Source organism: Lissotriton helveticus, chromosome 5_1 (genome assembly GCF_964261635.1).
Source record: "Lissotriton helveticus chromosome 5_1, aLisHel1.1, whole genome shotgun sequence".
Taxonomy (NCBI): Eukaryota; Metazoa; Chordata; class Amphibia; order Caudata; family Salamandridae; genus Lissotriton; species Lissotriton helveticus.
The window spans coordinates 272529497-272545177 of NC_136065.1; the positions used below are offsets into that span (position 1 = coordinate 272529497).

The window sequence follows — 15681 nt, forward strand, 5'->3', positions numbered from 1 at the left end:
AAATCTGTTTAGTCCCCAAATAGGAACAAACACTAGAAAACTGTTAAAAACAGAGATAACAATGCATTTCTGAGTACCTCAATCAGTATTTTTTTAATTCAACAAACAAGTAGCAGCATTCACTTTTTGTAAATGAAATCAGCACGTCTCTCTTTCAGTGTAGCAAACTTGTCAATTACTTTCATGTTGAAGTCTGGTATTTTTTGGACTAGCTTGCTCTCTACAGAGACCATCGCCAAAGCATTGAGTCTTTCCTCTAGCATGGTGTTCCTGAGGAATGTCTTAATGCGCTTTAAGGCTGAAAAACATCGTTCAGCTTCGGCTGTTGTCATTGGAGTGGTAATGACAATTTTTAGTAAATTCACTGTCTCTTTAAGTGGCTTTTCCATATTCAGTTTATATATTTAAGTCAGCAAAGTCAAGGCACTTGTGGCCTTCCGGTATACAGGCATTCCGTACAGTACAGTCAACTCAGTTCTCAGCTGCTCTTTTTTGAGCATAGGATATGCTTCCACAGCCTGATTCAGAGCACGCTCCGGGAAGGATTCATCATATTGTGCAAACTCTTGACTTTGCAATAATGTGGCACTCACCAAATGTTTAGTGAATGAAAAACGTTCTTGTGCCTGCACAATTACAATGTCACATATCTCCTTTGCAATTCGAACCAGAGAGGTGATGTTTTGCCTGCGGTTTGCAAAAGCAGAATGCTCCGGCAGTTTGCTCTCTAAATTGTCAACCCCATCTCTCACTTTCCTTATGCTTTGTACAAATGTAGTGGTAGCGTCTTTCACAAAGACAGTATCTATGTCTTTTCGTTGTAACCGATCGTATAACACATCGACATCACTCATTTCATGAAATAAAAACAGTAAGAACTGAAACTGTTTGTCTTGTAGTGTTCTAATAAAGTCATGGGCTTCCTTCTGACTTGTGTGATCAAAGTCTTCACTGGCTTCTATGGCGACAAAACATTTCTCAAGGCCCTCCCTATTTTCAAAGATTAAGTTGACTGTACGAATGTGAAAGTTCCAACGAGTTGAGGATCCCCTTGGAACGCTTTTGTCCACGATCTTATGAAGGGCGTCTGTTCTTTTGGGGGAACGTGAGAAGAATGCTGCTATGCCTCCTATATCCTGAAAGAAAACTTGTGCATCTCTGATCTTTGATACTGCCTGTTGCATAATAAGATTGAGTTGGTGGGCGTAACAGTGCACAAAATGAGCATTAGGGTACACATCTCGAATTCGTTTCTGTACTCCACCAAGGCTTCCACTCATTACGGACGCACCATCATAGCTTTGTGCGATAAGTTTTTGTTTTTGAGGCAGGTCCGGAAAAATTAAGTTCAGTTGACACAGTATAGCTTCAGTAATGGTTGCTGCACTAGAGTCTCTTAAATGTGTGAAACCATAGAACCTCTCCACAACGTTTCTGTCACTGTCAAGGTACGTAAACACTAACACGGACTGTGTTTTAGTGGCCATATCAGTGGTGTCATCAGCCTGAATAGCCACAAAGTCTGTGTTTCGCAACTCTTGCACAATATGGCTTCTTATAATTTCGAGCATACACTCAAGGAGTTCATTTTGTATTGTTTTAGAGGTGCCCTTAAAGACTGTAGCACGTGCTAAATGCGTTTCCAAATCCTTGTCTATGGTTGCCATTAAATCAACTAGGCCTCGGAAGATCCCAGGTTTTGAGGAAGTTTCTGATTCATCATGGCCTCGCAATGCCAGTTCAAAAGCACCACAGAAACTAATGCAATCAATGATCTTGGATAGAATTTGTCTGTTCTTATCAACTGCTTCATTGTGTTTTTGTATGGTTTTGCGATATGTATAATTTATCTGCTGCTCAATTGGTGCGTCTTCCCTCAACATTCCCAGTCTTGTCAGGTTTTCCATATGATTTCTTGTGAATGCATGCTTCTTTATTTTTTCAGATAAATGCTTCAAGTCTATGATTCCTTGACGTGTCCAAGGCAAGTCACCACCAAACAGCAAGCAGGGGAAGCAGAACAGACAATTTCTTATAGGGCACCCTGTAAGCCAATCAGCTTTTGTGTACCAGGCATTTGAGAATGTACGTTTTGACATTTCTCCTCTGTCCTGGGAAGTTTGCTGTAGGTTTATTTCAGGCTGATGAGGTCCTAATTGCTTTAAATGTAGTTTTTGTTCAAGTTGCGGTGCCTGGAATGACCTTGCAATAAGCTCTTGTACTGTATTCATGGTGGTGTTGCTGGCCTTACCAATATATATATATATGAAAGAAACCTGTCAATAATCAAAGTACAACGTATAAGGTGCAGTGCAATAATATCAAATTTCAGTATAAATACATATATCTTGTGCAGTATCGTAATACATCTCCAACAGCTCCCCTTCCCATAAAATGACAGCTAAAAATACAGCCTTACTGTCTCCTGCCTCTCTGTGCCATAGTGGTTGCTGGAGGCACTGAAACAGACACTGCTTGAGGGCCTGGAGAGTGACCACATACATAGCCCTAACTCCATACATAGCCCTAACTCCCATGTAAAAAAATATAGCATCAGTTTCCTTACCTTTAACACTGGTGTTTGCTGGGTCGTAGCCGGGGTGAAAGAGCAGCAAAGGAGGCTGGGGTCCTCTTGAGGTTTGCTGAAAAATTGCCCCAAAATGTGGTAATGTTTCAGGTTGTCAGGCTTAACCAGGTGCTGAAAATGAAAAGATAACAATTTATTTTTTAAACACTAGGGTTGTTTATATGTGGCTGCACTAGATATCTGAGGCTTTACTTGGACATTTGATGGCTATGGCCAGAAGTGAGGGCAGATGATGATGGTACCTGAGCATGTGATGGCTGCACTGGACATCCGAGGCTTTACCTGGACATTAGAGGGCTATGGCCGAAGCTGTGAGCCAATGACGATGGTACCTGGGCATGTGATGGCTGCACTAGACATCTGAGGCTTTATCTGGACATTTGATGGCTATGGCCGGAGGGGTGAGCTGATGATGACGGTACCTGGGCTGGGCATGTGATGGCTACACTGGACAGCTGAGGCTTTACCTGGACATTTGATGGCTATCCCTGGACGTGTGAGCTGATGATGGTTCTACCTAGACATGTGACGGGTGCACTGCCCATCTGATGCTTTACCTGGACGCTTGATGGCTATTCCTGGAGGTGTGGGCCGATGATGGTTCTACCTGGGCATGTGATGGCTGTGCCTTTAGTTTATCATTGGTGTGATCTTCACATAAAATGGCTGCACTCTTGGAATATGATGGAAGCACTTTAGTCCTTTTCTGATTAGTAACTAGAATAAGTTTTTCATCTTGTAGGAACTTTTTGGGATACTTTATCTTTTACTTACAGTACATTTCTATTGGTTTATTTCGGTGATGCCTCTTCTGAAGAATTAGGGTCTTATCTAGTTAAGGTGCATACTGTTAACTGGTTGTAATTTGTACCCTTGAAGACCCCTAACAATTTGGCGAATGGGTTACCACCTTCTTTGTGTGGTGATAAAATAGTAATGTTTTGCGTCCGGATTTTTGTACCATAAAATTAATGCATACCTTAAGGAATCAGTATTTGGAAGGGACAACCCTGCCAAACAGAGATTCCTTAATGTTTCGTTAATGATTCAGAATTACGAAATGGGCTTAGGTAAATGGGTTAAATTACAGTACACTTAAAAAGTGTTTTAGCAGTCGCAAACCACCTGATTTAGAGAAATTGAGAAGTTGTTACTGTTAAAATACTTTGTACATGCAGGAGGCGCGTAATAATGATCAGACACCATGTGACATCATTACCATTGCACAAATCCGGCACACAAACATATTTTCTGCAATAGTAAACGAAAGATAATCCAGATTCTGGGAGTGGAATCTGGGAATTCTAACCACACATTTGAACTCTCTGTTCTTATCGCTCAGAAGGCTTTGTGACTCAATAACGCTGGTAGAAACATTCATTCTGGGGTGTGGCCGAGTCACCTGACGGACGGCTCCAGTCCGGCCGCGCGTGCATCTCCTACAGTTCCCAATCCCCCGCTAAGTGCACTGTGCCAGACCTGAAGACTGCCTTCGTCTCTGTGCTGGGCGAGTCGACTCGAGGCGCAATAGAAGAAAGTTGACATTAAAAGTACTACAAAAAAATAGAAATAGGAGGGGGCGTGGCTAGCGGCTGAACATGGCGGCTGCCTAGAGGACCGGCTCCGATCACGAAGCGGCCTCTCCAACTTTCCGAACAATGATCCGTGATTGAATTTAACCTCAGGCGGAGGTATCAAAGGCCCGGGGCCGGGCGCTACAGGCGGCAGGAAACCGGAGAAAAATCGGGTGCCGGGGAGCGGAGTTTCAACCGAGTGGCGGTGAGCCCGGAGCACAAGCCTGAGTCCCGGGAACCCAGTGGGCAGAGCAGCCGACCGGAAGTGGGCTATACCCGGCGGCAGTGGACCGGAAGTGACCGGGGCTGGAGGGGACCTCCGTGACGGACTCGGCGGACCTCTTTGTCGGCGCCGGCTGAGGAGGTACGCCGCACAGAGGATTCTGCGCTGCTGGGGAAGCGGAGAGACAACAGGGGGCTGAGACGCCTTGCGGTGCCGACTGAAAAGAATCACTGCGAGACCATCCGAATTAGCTGCCGGGGAGGACGAGACCTACGGGGGCAGCCGAACGCCTGCAGACCTTACCCCCCCCCCCTGCCCCCCCTCTCCGCCACTCACACTCAGTAAGCCACGAAGCGACGCTAGTCACCCGGTCTGCGCCGCTTGGGCGCGAAGGTCAGAACTGTGCCGGGCCACCCCATCCGTGTGGCGGGGGCCCACTGCGGAGCCTGGGGCCCAATGATTTGAGACGCTGCCGGCGATATTAGATTGTGCAACCCTGCGCTGTGCACGGTGAAGACCCTGTGGCACGTACACGGTGTGCGGCGGCCAGAAGGAGCAACACGCCTGTCACGACCAGTACACTGTGGCCGCATCGCCGCTGCTGACCGGGACGTGATCCCCACCTACATCCGACTGAGTGCCCCGACTGCAGTGCGGGCGGACCCGTGCCCGGGGTTGGCCTCTTCTCGTCCGACCCACCCACCCGGCTGGCTTGAGGTGCTGCGCGGCGGGCATTATGGCAGGCAAAGGCGCCAAGGGCGGCACGACCCAGACACGTATCGAACGTTACGCCAGTGACAAACTAGCCTCCCCTCTGGCGGACGGGCGACACACCTCCACGAGGTCGTCGGACAATGCGGGGCCGAAAAAGGCGACCCTGGATGACGTGATGCGAGCGCTCACGCAGGTGCAGACTACGGTGGGTTCTATCTCAACTGAAATTACCCTCATTCGGGCGGACCTCCACAAAATGGCCGAAAAAGTGGGGTCTCTGGAGCTGGTCACAAAATCACTGGTGGAAGATGTCTCGGAGCTCCAAACGGCGATGGAGGCAGTCACGGCTGAGAATAAAAGGCTGAAGGAGAAGTTGGATGACCAGGAAGGGCGCTCCAGGCGGAACAACATCCGAATTCTTGGGGTTCCGGAGTCAGAAGGTGTTAGAGCGACTGACCTCTTCGTAGAGGAGCTCATCAAATCGCAGCTCCAACCAAAGGGACTATCGACGTTCTTCTCGATCGAAAGGGCGCACAGAGTGCCAGGTGGCCAGCCTAAGCCGGGGGCTTCCCCTAGACCTATCTTGGCGAGACTATTCAACTTCCGAGATAGGGATGCCATCTTGCAAGCGGCACGGGTATCTCCACCCGTTAAGATTCAGAACTCCAACGTGGCGTTCTTCCCGGACTACACAGCGGAGGTGGCGAGGAGGAGAAAGACGTTTGTAGATATCAAACAGGAGCTCAGAAGGAGGGAGATCCAATATTCCATGATATTCCCGGCTAGACTGCGTGTGGTAGCAGAAAACAGGACATGGTTCTTTGATAATCCGGAGGTTGCCCGGGACTGGTTGGACGGCTGGCGACCAGCCTCCCAGCCCCGACGTCGGGGGCGAGGTGCCAAGGACAAGCCTCTGGTGGATCGTAGCGAAGTTCGAGAGGACGACCTGGCGGCCGGACGAGGCTCACCGCTCAGAGATATTACTGATGCTGAACTGGAAGTCGACTCTTAGTGGCACGGCAGATTCGAGACTCGTTTGATAGTAAGGCTGTTGCCTGGGCTGCCATGGCCCCTGGGCTGAGGGCCTCTGCGGAGGGTAAGAGGGGTCGCTGACTTTGGAGTATTCCTCACCCCCAACGAGCAAGTAACTTTATATCTTTACTTGGGTGGGTTTAAGCACTCTGCTAAATTGGGGCGGCGGGCAGTTCTAAGTCCGAGTGGCAGGGAAGCAGGGAGGGGGGGAGTTATGGGTAGGGGAGGGTTGTTCCGAATTATTGGTTTGTATTGTTTGACTCTGCTGATTACACTGACATCCATAGTAGTCGTGCTGTGCCTGGCTGCGCACACCGACCGGCCTGGTGCTGCCTCACTGACACTAGGCCAGCCACTGCTTGCACATGCGGGGCGCCCTGGGATTGGGGACACTCTGAATGTGACACTGTCGAGCCCTGCGGGTCGGGAATTCACATCTGTAACTTTACAATGGCAGGACTGTCACACTCCAATAACGTGATCGATGATCCCGGTGCGGGGCCTGTGCCACCGCTACAGATCATGTCGTGGAATGTCAGAGGTCTGGGGGATAAAGTGAAGAGAGGGCTGGTTCTTCAACACATTAGACAGCTCCGCTGCGACCTGATACTCCTTCAAGAGACACATTTGGTGGGTGCAGCTAACAAGGCTCTAGATAGACGGGGATACCGTATGATCGCACACTCGGACTTCACTACGGGGTCCCGTGGGACTGGCATCTTACTAAAAAAAACATCTCGATTTATTCTACAGACTACTAAGATTGATAATTATGGTCGCTTTGCAGCAGCCTGTGGACAATGGGAGGGAGTCTCCGTCAATGTGGTGTCGGTGTATGTTCCGCCGGCGTTGCATGCGACGGCGCTTCCGGACCTGGGAAAGTTCCTCCTGGAACTCCCCGACGGAGACCTAGTGGTGGGGGGTGATTTCAACGCGCTGGCCCATGGTTTAAATGATAGATTCCCGACCCGGGCACAGGCACCTGGCCTGTCCAGGTTTAGTGAGTTTGTTGAGGCACAGGGACTGGTAGACATATGGCGACACTTACACCCCGAGGACCGACAGTACTCTTATTACTCTGCCACACACGACTGCCTATCTCGTATCGACTACTTCCTTACACTGGCGGGCGGCCGGCTTACGGTACATGATGTGCGGATACGACCCCGGGGTATATCAGACCACTCCCCCTTAACTATGTCCATGTCCTGTGCAGCGATAACCCGTAGGAGAGTGTACCCTGTCTACCCCGGTTATCTCAAGATTCCACACGTCCGTAAAGACTTGAAGAAAGCCACCAAGCTGTATTTCGCGGAAAACTCAGGCTCAGTGCCCTCCCCCACGACCTTATGGGATGCATACAAAACGGTGTTTAGGGGTCAAGCGATTGCAACGATAACGCGACACAAACGTGAGCAAAAATCCGAACTGCTAGCTCTGGAGCTACAACTGGAGCGAGCTAACGAGGCCCATTTGGCGCACCCGTCAGACGATACACGTCACTCACTCCACCTCAGCCAACAGCTACATGCCGATCTCCTCAGGAGACGGACAGTAGAAAACATTACATCGACCGCGCAAAGAATCTATGACGTGGGGGACAAAGCCAACAAGCTACTGGCTTGGCTTGATAAAAAAAGTGTAGGTAGCAGACATATTCTACAATTGCGGGATCCGGAGGGGACGTATCATACGCGCCCCTCCGAGATTGTTGAGATCCTGGCCGACCACTATCAGTCGGTCTACACCCCACTCGCAGCGGTTACCACTGAGGCGGCGACGGCAACGCTGCAAAGTATACCGGTCACCACTTTAACGTCAGAAGCGGTGGCTGAACTGGAGGCAGACCTGTCAGAGGATGAGCTCCGAACGGCGATTAGTGCATTATGTACGGGTAAGGCAATTGGCCCTAACGGCATTCCAGTTGAGTGGTTCCAGGCGGCGTCGAGCACCTTGTGCTCACCGCTGCTGGCCATGTTTGAGGAGTGTCGGGGAACGGGGATTCTGCCCCGGGATCAGCGGATAGCGACCATAGTAACTATCCCGAAACCGGGTAAATCGCCCGCGGACTGCGCGTCATACCGCCCAATCTCACTGCTCAATGTGGAAGCCAAAATTCTAGCGAAGTTAATTGCAAACAGGCTGACCCCACACTTGCAAGATCTGATCCATCCGGATCAATCGGGTTTCATGCCGCACAGAAGCACGGCACTCAATCTCCGGCGTGTACATGGGGTGTTGGCGCGAGCCCACTTGCTGTTGGAACCGGCGGCCATTCTCTCGTTGGATGCCAGAATGGCTTTTGACATGGTGGAATGGCAATACTTATTCGCGGTTCTGGCTCGTATGGGCTTTGGCCCCAAATTTATCTCGTGGATCAGACTGCTGTATACAGAGCCGGTGGCGCACGTAGCGGCCAATGGCCACATCTCTCGAGAGATCCCCTTGGCCAGAGGGACGCGTCAGGGGTGCCCGCTGTCCCCCTTACCGTTCGCCCTGGTGTTGGAACCGTTGGCTACAGTCATTAGAACTACTCCACTACTGAAAGGGCTGACGTGGGGGGGCGCTTGGGAGGACAGGATATCCCTGTATGCCGACGACATGCTGGTTTATCTGTCTCAACCGGAGGTGGGCATTCCGCATTTGTTGGCAATCTGTGATGCGCACGGCCTGCACTCCGGATACATGATCAACTGGACGAAATCAGTGGTTTATATACTGAAAGGCCCGGCGCCGCTCCTCCCTTGTAGCTGCCCGCTGGTTGTAGCCCGTGCCTCCTTTCAGTACTTGGGCATTCAGGTCACTAGTGACGCGGATGCGTTCCACGAACTAAACTTAACACCTCCTCTTACCCATCTGCGGGCGGATGTACGACACTGGAAGACCTTACCCCTCACACTGCTGGGGCGCGCGGCGCTGTTCAAAATGATGGCGCTGCCGCGCCTCCTGTATGTACTGGAAAACACCCCAGTCCTGATCCCGCCATCATATTTCCGAAAAGTGACAGCATTAGTGACCGAATTGCTATGGGGAGAACGTCCGCCCAGAATAGCGCATGTTAAGCTTAACCGTGGGTGGTACGATGGGGGTATAGCCTTACCGAATGTGGAGCTCTACTACTGGGCATCACAGCTCAAAGTTATTAATTCTTGGATACATGCCCCACAGGATGACCCGGCATATTTCTCGGACAGAACACAACTGGGAACACACAGCTTGCTGGCCCCGCTATATACACCTAGCCTCGCGAAGACACTACTTGGTCCGACCAAACACACAGTCGTCATATGGCACAAGGCACTGGCACGGCTTAAATGGAAGGGCGTCATAACCAAACTCACTCCACTGTGGGACACTAAACAACTTGGCTGCCTCAGATCAAGTCAGGGCTTTACCCAGTGGGACATTATTGGCATCTCCACGGTGGGAGACCTGTGGACTTCTGCTGGCATGATCCCTTTTCAACACCTGCAACAACAATATGCATTGAGCCCTACTGAAACTTACAGATACATACAAATACGACATGCACTTATGGCGGTCATTGAGCCGGGATCTACAGTCCCGGAGTCCTCGCCTCTGGAGGACAGACTTCTCACAGACTACATGGAAGCGCGCGCAACATCACTCACATATCGCAAGTTACTGAACAATTTACCTGATCCCCTGCAGCAACTGAAGGAGAGGTGGGAATCTGAGTTAGGCTCCCTGGATGAGTCTGACTGGAATACCGCCCTAGCGTCGCCACGAGAGGCGGGTGTGTCAGCCCGGTTCAGATTGATACAGCTTAAAATATTACATAGGGTCTACTACACCAGGACCGCACTGCACAAAATGCACAGGGCGGAGACCCCGTTTTGCCTTAGGGGGTGTGGGGAGGAAGGAACATTGTTACACACGCTCTGGGGTTGTCCGAATATCTCGACCTACTGGCAGCAAATTATGCGCACCATTTCCCAGGCCCTCGACACATCACTAACCCCAGACCCTCGTCTGTGTCTTCTGCACATATGGGAGGGGACGGATCTGACACGTCGGAAACAGCAATGGGTTACGATTGGAACCATGGTGGCCAAACGCGACATCGCGCAAAGGTGGGGGGTAGCGGAAACACCTACGTTGGCTTTATGGTGTAGAACTATGGACAGACTGATGCTGCTTGAACGTGCTGTGTGCAAAATGAGGGCTAACCCGCGCAAATGGAATGCACTTTGGATGGCGTGGAATAAATATAGAGGGGACCTGTGCGAACCACTTTCAGAGGATGAGGGAGACAGCTCAGACGATGACGAAGAGCTGGAAGATTAGGCCTATGGGAAGAGGGCGGTTGGCCAAGGGATTAAGGGGCTTTTGAGTCTTAGTTCCAATCGAGCATTCCTGGGGCGGGGGTGTGATTACATTGTGGGTAGCTGGGCATAGCTTACGACATTAGGGATGAATGAACTGACAATCTAGATCTATCTTTCTTGGCAGGAGTCTAAAGTTTGAGTTGTTTGTTTTCTACAGTTTAAAAATAAAAAGAAAAAACGTAAGACGACGTACTAACTGCTGATGTATTCTGGCTGCCTGATGTCATATGCCAAACGTTTGCTGCCGGACCGGAAGGTTGTCGGCTGAATAGCTGTGTTATATTATGAAACTGTGACTGCTTATAAGTTCTTTCTTTCTGTACTGCTACACGAATATTGTGGATCTGGCAAATGCAAATAAAGTCTTACAATAAAAAAAAATAAAAAAAAATAAAAAAAATAGAAATAGAATGGCATATGTAGTAGAAACACTGCTGGTAAAAAGACAAAAGGCACGGAAAAAACACACAAAACAGGAATAAAAAATGAAAATCTTGCATCTGCTGCTGCTGGTTACAAATGTCCTTAACTCTGAGAAAGGATATCTGTTTATATTTCTAAAATGCTTTGCCCGGGTAATTTTTGGTGAAGTGAGACATATCAGATTATTCGATTAAAGCCTTCATGGTGAGCATTGTCCAGAGGAACGGACCGGCGGTAGATATGACGTGACCCTAGTTCCCCAGCCCTATCCATCTTTAGAGGTATGGATTGGAAACTAGTGTGGTGGTGGTTGACAACGCTCTCTGTCCTCAATCTCAGGCGAAGTGCAGGCCCTGCATATACCGTGCAGCTGAAGGCCGCAGCAACTTCCCGCAAGGGAAGCCGAAAGAGAGCACGCCATGAAATGAAACATGTTATAGTTTCCATAAAAAATTATTCATTTCAGATTGGATGTAAAAACGCTGGGTGATCATCGGGGTTGAGTCTCGAGACCAGGCCTGGTCGAGACAGAACAGAACCCAATGTGACGAGGGTAGGGGGGGTGGGGGGCGACACAAGGGACACGGTGGACACCCCATAGTTCAAGTTGACGGGACTCAGGGGGGGAACCGTTCAATACATAGGAAGCACCCTCTCTTTATTGTGCAGGCCCAGGGCCTATTTCAAAGCTCCTTGTGCTGTGCTTTGAACCGTGAGGTGAGGAGTGTGCTGCAATTAAACCAGAAGTGTGTGAGCTGCTCCCCTCATTACACAGAGCAGGAGTAGTAGTCAGAGCAGCCTCCGTGACCGTGCACACGTCTTCTTGTCACACACAGCAGCAGTGAAAAAGCATCGCACACATACACAGGCCATCAGCAGGGCACACTTCTTCCTCGTTTGTACGGAGCCGCCGGCGGTACATACATACATACATACATGTGCGCGGTCTGCACCGGTGCACCGTGCAACCGCAAGCTTCATCTCGACCTCATTGATTCATTCATTTGTCTGACATAGTGTTAGTGTGTTCGATGACATTACATGCAGAGTAGACAGCACTTGATGGGTTTGTAAATGTCTCATCATTGTCTTGTTGTCTGATCGCGATTCGCGAACGTAACATTAATTACTGCTCAGCCTCACGAGTCACTCTCCGAGGATTTTTTTTCATTCACTAATCAGTAATCACCCACTCTTAGTCTTATTTTTTCACACTTGGAGCAGGTCAGCAGGTGGATGGATCGGATCTACCACGTCAACACGAGGTCCACGACTGGAGCAGGTCAGACTCTACTCAGCAGGATGGAGGATGGCAGGGGATCGGATCTACACCGGGTCTCCACAACTGTGTAACTACACGCAGCGCAGGCCTGTGTGTACAGTACACCCACAGGCACAGTCAGCGTGTCGTGACGGTGAGGCGGGCCGCAGGAGTGAAGTCGGACATCTGCTGCCAGCGCACAACGAGCCACGAGGCGAGCACTGGCCTAGACAACTAGAAATTGAGTAAGTCACGGCGCGCGCGTCCCGAAATGGCGAATCACTGCATGGCTTCACATGAAGTCACACAGCAGGGCTCGACAAATCCACTCGCCCGCTCGCTTTTGAGAGGGAGAATGGATGAGGACGAGCTATTTTTAGGTCCTACTCGCCCTTTCTGGCGAGTAGGAAGACAAACTAACTTTTGTCCTCTGTCTTTGAAAATGGAGCAAAAGTGACAAGATAACAAGATTTAAAGGCATTTTTATTGCTCACAAAGGGACTGAGCAATAAAGATGCCTTTAAATCTTGTTAACTTGTCACTTTTGCTCCGTTTTCAGAGACAGAGGTCAAGTAGGTTGCAGTTGGGTCGAGGGGATTTTCAAAGTTACTAGACCTGCAGGTCTAGTACAATTTTTCAGATTTGTCGAGCCATGCACAGTGATTGGCTATATGCAGTGCGGCTGCCACCACCCACGCCTGGCATCCAATAATGGATTGCCTGCCCTTCAGCGCAGTGGACCAGACAATCCTGGCGCTGCATGCAGCGCCAGGATTGGCTAGGGGGGCACAATGACTACTCGCCCAGTCGCCCTATGGAACCCCACGCGGGCTGCGGCTTGGCTAAAGCAGCACCCCCTTGGTCCCTCTTTAAGGGGAACTTCAGTCAGGTAGTGTATGCGCATGCTCGGGCTAGTTACAGCTCCAAAATGCACTTGCGCAGTACTGCTTCTGGCCTGCGGCAGCGGAGTGTGGACTGTCACTCAAGCCGCAGCAGGCCAGCTCCGCCCCCTGCGCACTCCGGATTTAGTCGGGTGTGTCCCGGCTGGTAGCGCGCTGCTGCTTATAACATTCGTCATGATCATTGCAATATTTTTTGTGTGCGACGGTGCGTCCATGTGTCTTAGTTGGGCTACGCCCCTACGCCCCAATGGACGCACCGCGGCTGGGTAGTTGTACATGAGAACGGTAGAGTTTTATTGAGGTGAACAGCTACGTTAAGCATGAACGGAAATCTGAAGAGGGAGTTCAGGAATTTTGCTCAAGTGGCATCAGAACTCACTGTTCAAAATAATGTTGTTCTCAAACAAAGGACTTCTTGTGGCTCCAGGACAAGCTAAGTTAAGAAGGTATTAATGAGGTATTACTGACAATTATCATTGAATTCTCAGGTCCAGAAATATGTGAATCGATGTTGTGACTGGTATAAATAGATTTTGCCGGACATTTTAATCTGTAGCCTGTTCGTATGGGATGTTTCTTTCTTTACTTTCTGTAAACTCTCTATTCAATTTATACATATAATAAGCCATAAAAGAACATCAAAACAGTACATCACAAAATGTTACAAAATGTTGATAATTAATTATACAAAGGTAATAGTAGTCTATATTTTTAATTCACATTTTCTAAGAACATGAGGTGCTTTCTCTCACGAAAGGCCAGAAATACAAAAGACGTTCCAGCTGAGCAAACTTGGGCACCTTCTAAGGTTCGCAAATAAAAATATGCCGTCCTAAAATCAAAAAAATTCCTATTTAAAAACAATGGCATAAAAAAGACTTCCCTAAACTCATATTTAATGTGTGGAGAAGTATAAAGTGCAAGGTAGTTTGTCTCGATTTTCCATCACATTGGCAATTCTATCTATCCTTACTCCACTAATCCATTTATGGAAATGCAACCATATTATGTACAGTACCCAAATGAAAATGAGTCAAAATATATCTATCCTGAGTATTATTAACTATAAGGATATAATGTTGTACTTCTTCGTGTTGCAAAATAGGTGGGAAATTTCTAATAGTTGGTTTAGTTAGTTCCTTTTAAGTTCTCAGCTCCTCCCTATTATTGATAAGAAGTGGCTTTAGTTCATTCTTGGAGTAATATATGATAAATGTGGAGTTATCCAATAAAACTTGATCTTTAAATCTCCTTAATACTTCTCTAAAATGGAAAAGCAGTGGAATGTTCTTAAAATAATTGAGAGACAAACAATCCTTTACACTGGCCTTCGTAATGGGGATTTAGGGGGTAGCTGACCATAGGGAGGTCTGCCCCTGAGGGTTTTTTGGGGAAGTGGTGCTGCCCAGAGGACTGCATGAGGGTTTGGGCTACGCGGGTAAATGTAAATGTAAATGTAAATGTATTTCGATTTATATAGCGCACATTTCACCCAGGGGTCTCAAGGCGCTTGCTTAGGGAACCCGTCCTGGTATTCCCCTGTGAGAGATACCCCGGCAGGGTATTCACAAGGTGAAAGCCAGGCATCCCGCCGCGAGGGGCCGTAGTGGAGATTAAGCAAGCTATTGCCCAGAGACGCAGAGTGTGACCCCGTGAGTCGAGTAGGCACCGGAGCGAGAATTGTGGAGTCCGTGGAATTTTTGAGCCCGAGACCCGCCGAGGCGGGGAATCGAACCCTGGTCCACGGCTGATCTCAGCTTCTGGGTCTGCCGCCTCTAACCACTGAGCCACACTTCTCCACGTAGCCCAACATATATATGGGTTGCCATTTTGAAAACCACCCACCATTGTATTGTGGTAGCACTGTGGCTGGTTCCCTGCCGGAAGCTTTTTTTTATTGTGTGGAGTCTTTGACAGATAGAGTTTTCCCGTAACAGTAAAATTACACTTACCGATGGCAGGGGCTGGCAAAGTAGCCATGGCGATTGCGTGAGGAGGCCAGGCGCCTCGATCTCCTGAGGGATGAGGTGCGTACCCAGAGGGAGGAGAGGGGACGGGGGGGGGGGGGTGGTGGAGAGGGGAAATCGCACATGTCTGCCCGTGGTGTTGCAGAAGCATTGCTGGATTGCGTGTCAGAGTGCGGGTCGTGGCCCTGTGAGACGGCGCTGGTGATTAGAAGGGGCCGCTCTCGAGTTATATCAGTGGTTCCCAAACTTTTGACTCCTGAGGACCCCCACTGAATCACTACTGGAAGCCGGGGACCCCGAAGCAATTTGTACAATTTAAATTTCTTTTTAAAAACGCCTTTTGAAGCAGAGGCAATTTCAAGAGGGAGACAGCCTGAATTGGGTCTATTGGCATGGACATGTATGTATACAGCAGTGTATTATTTAGTGGTACCCAAGGGCTTGTGGGAAGTGAGCAATCAGACAGCAGCACGAAAATCCTACTGCTGATCCTGGCTGCATCAATTTTTACCAGCCTGCCAAGTAACAGTAACCTATACACATGTGCCTTTCAACGTTTTATTGCTTTTGTTGTATTGCCTGTATTTTCATTGTTGTATCTGTGACTGCTGTTGTCTGTCTTCTTCCGCTGCCTGTACGTGGTCCGTGC

At 49.2% G+C, this 15681-nt stretch overlaps 1 long non-coding RNA gene across 1 annotated transcript in view; it reads right to left on the reverse strand.

Annotated features, from left to right (window-relative positions):
• LOC144753102 (uncharacterized) overlaps window positions 1-15681 on the reverse strand; it is a 188329-nt gene that overhangs the window by 152708 nt on the left and 19940 nt on the right. The window contains exon 2 of the long non-coding RNA XR_013594199.1: window positions 2567-2698. This is a non-coding gene — a long non-coding RNA (uncharacterized LOC144753102). The remainder of the gene's footprint in view (window positions 1-2566; window positions 2699-15681) is intronic.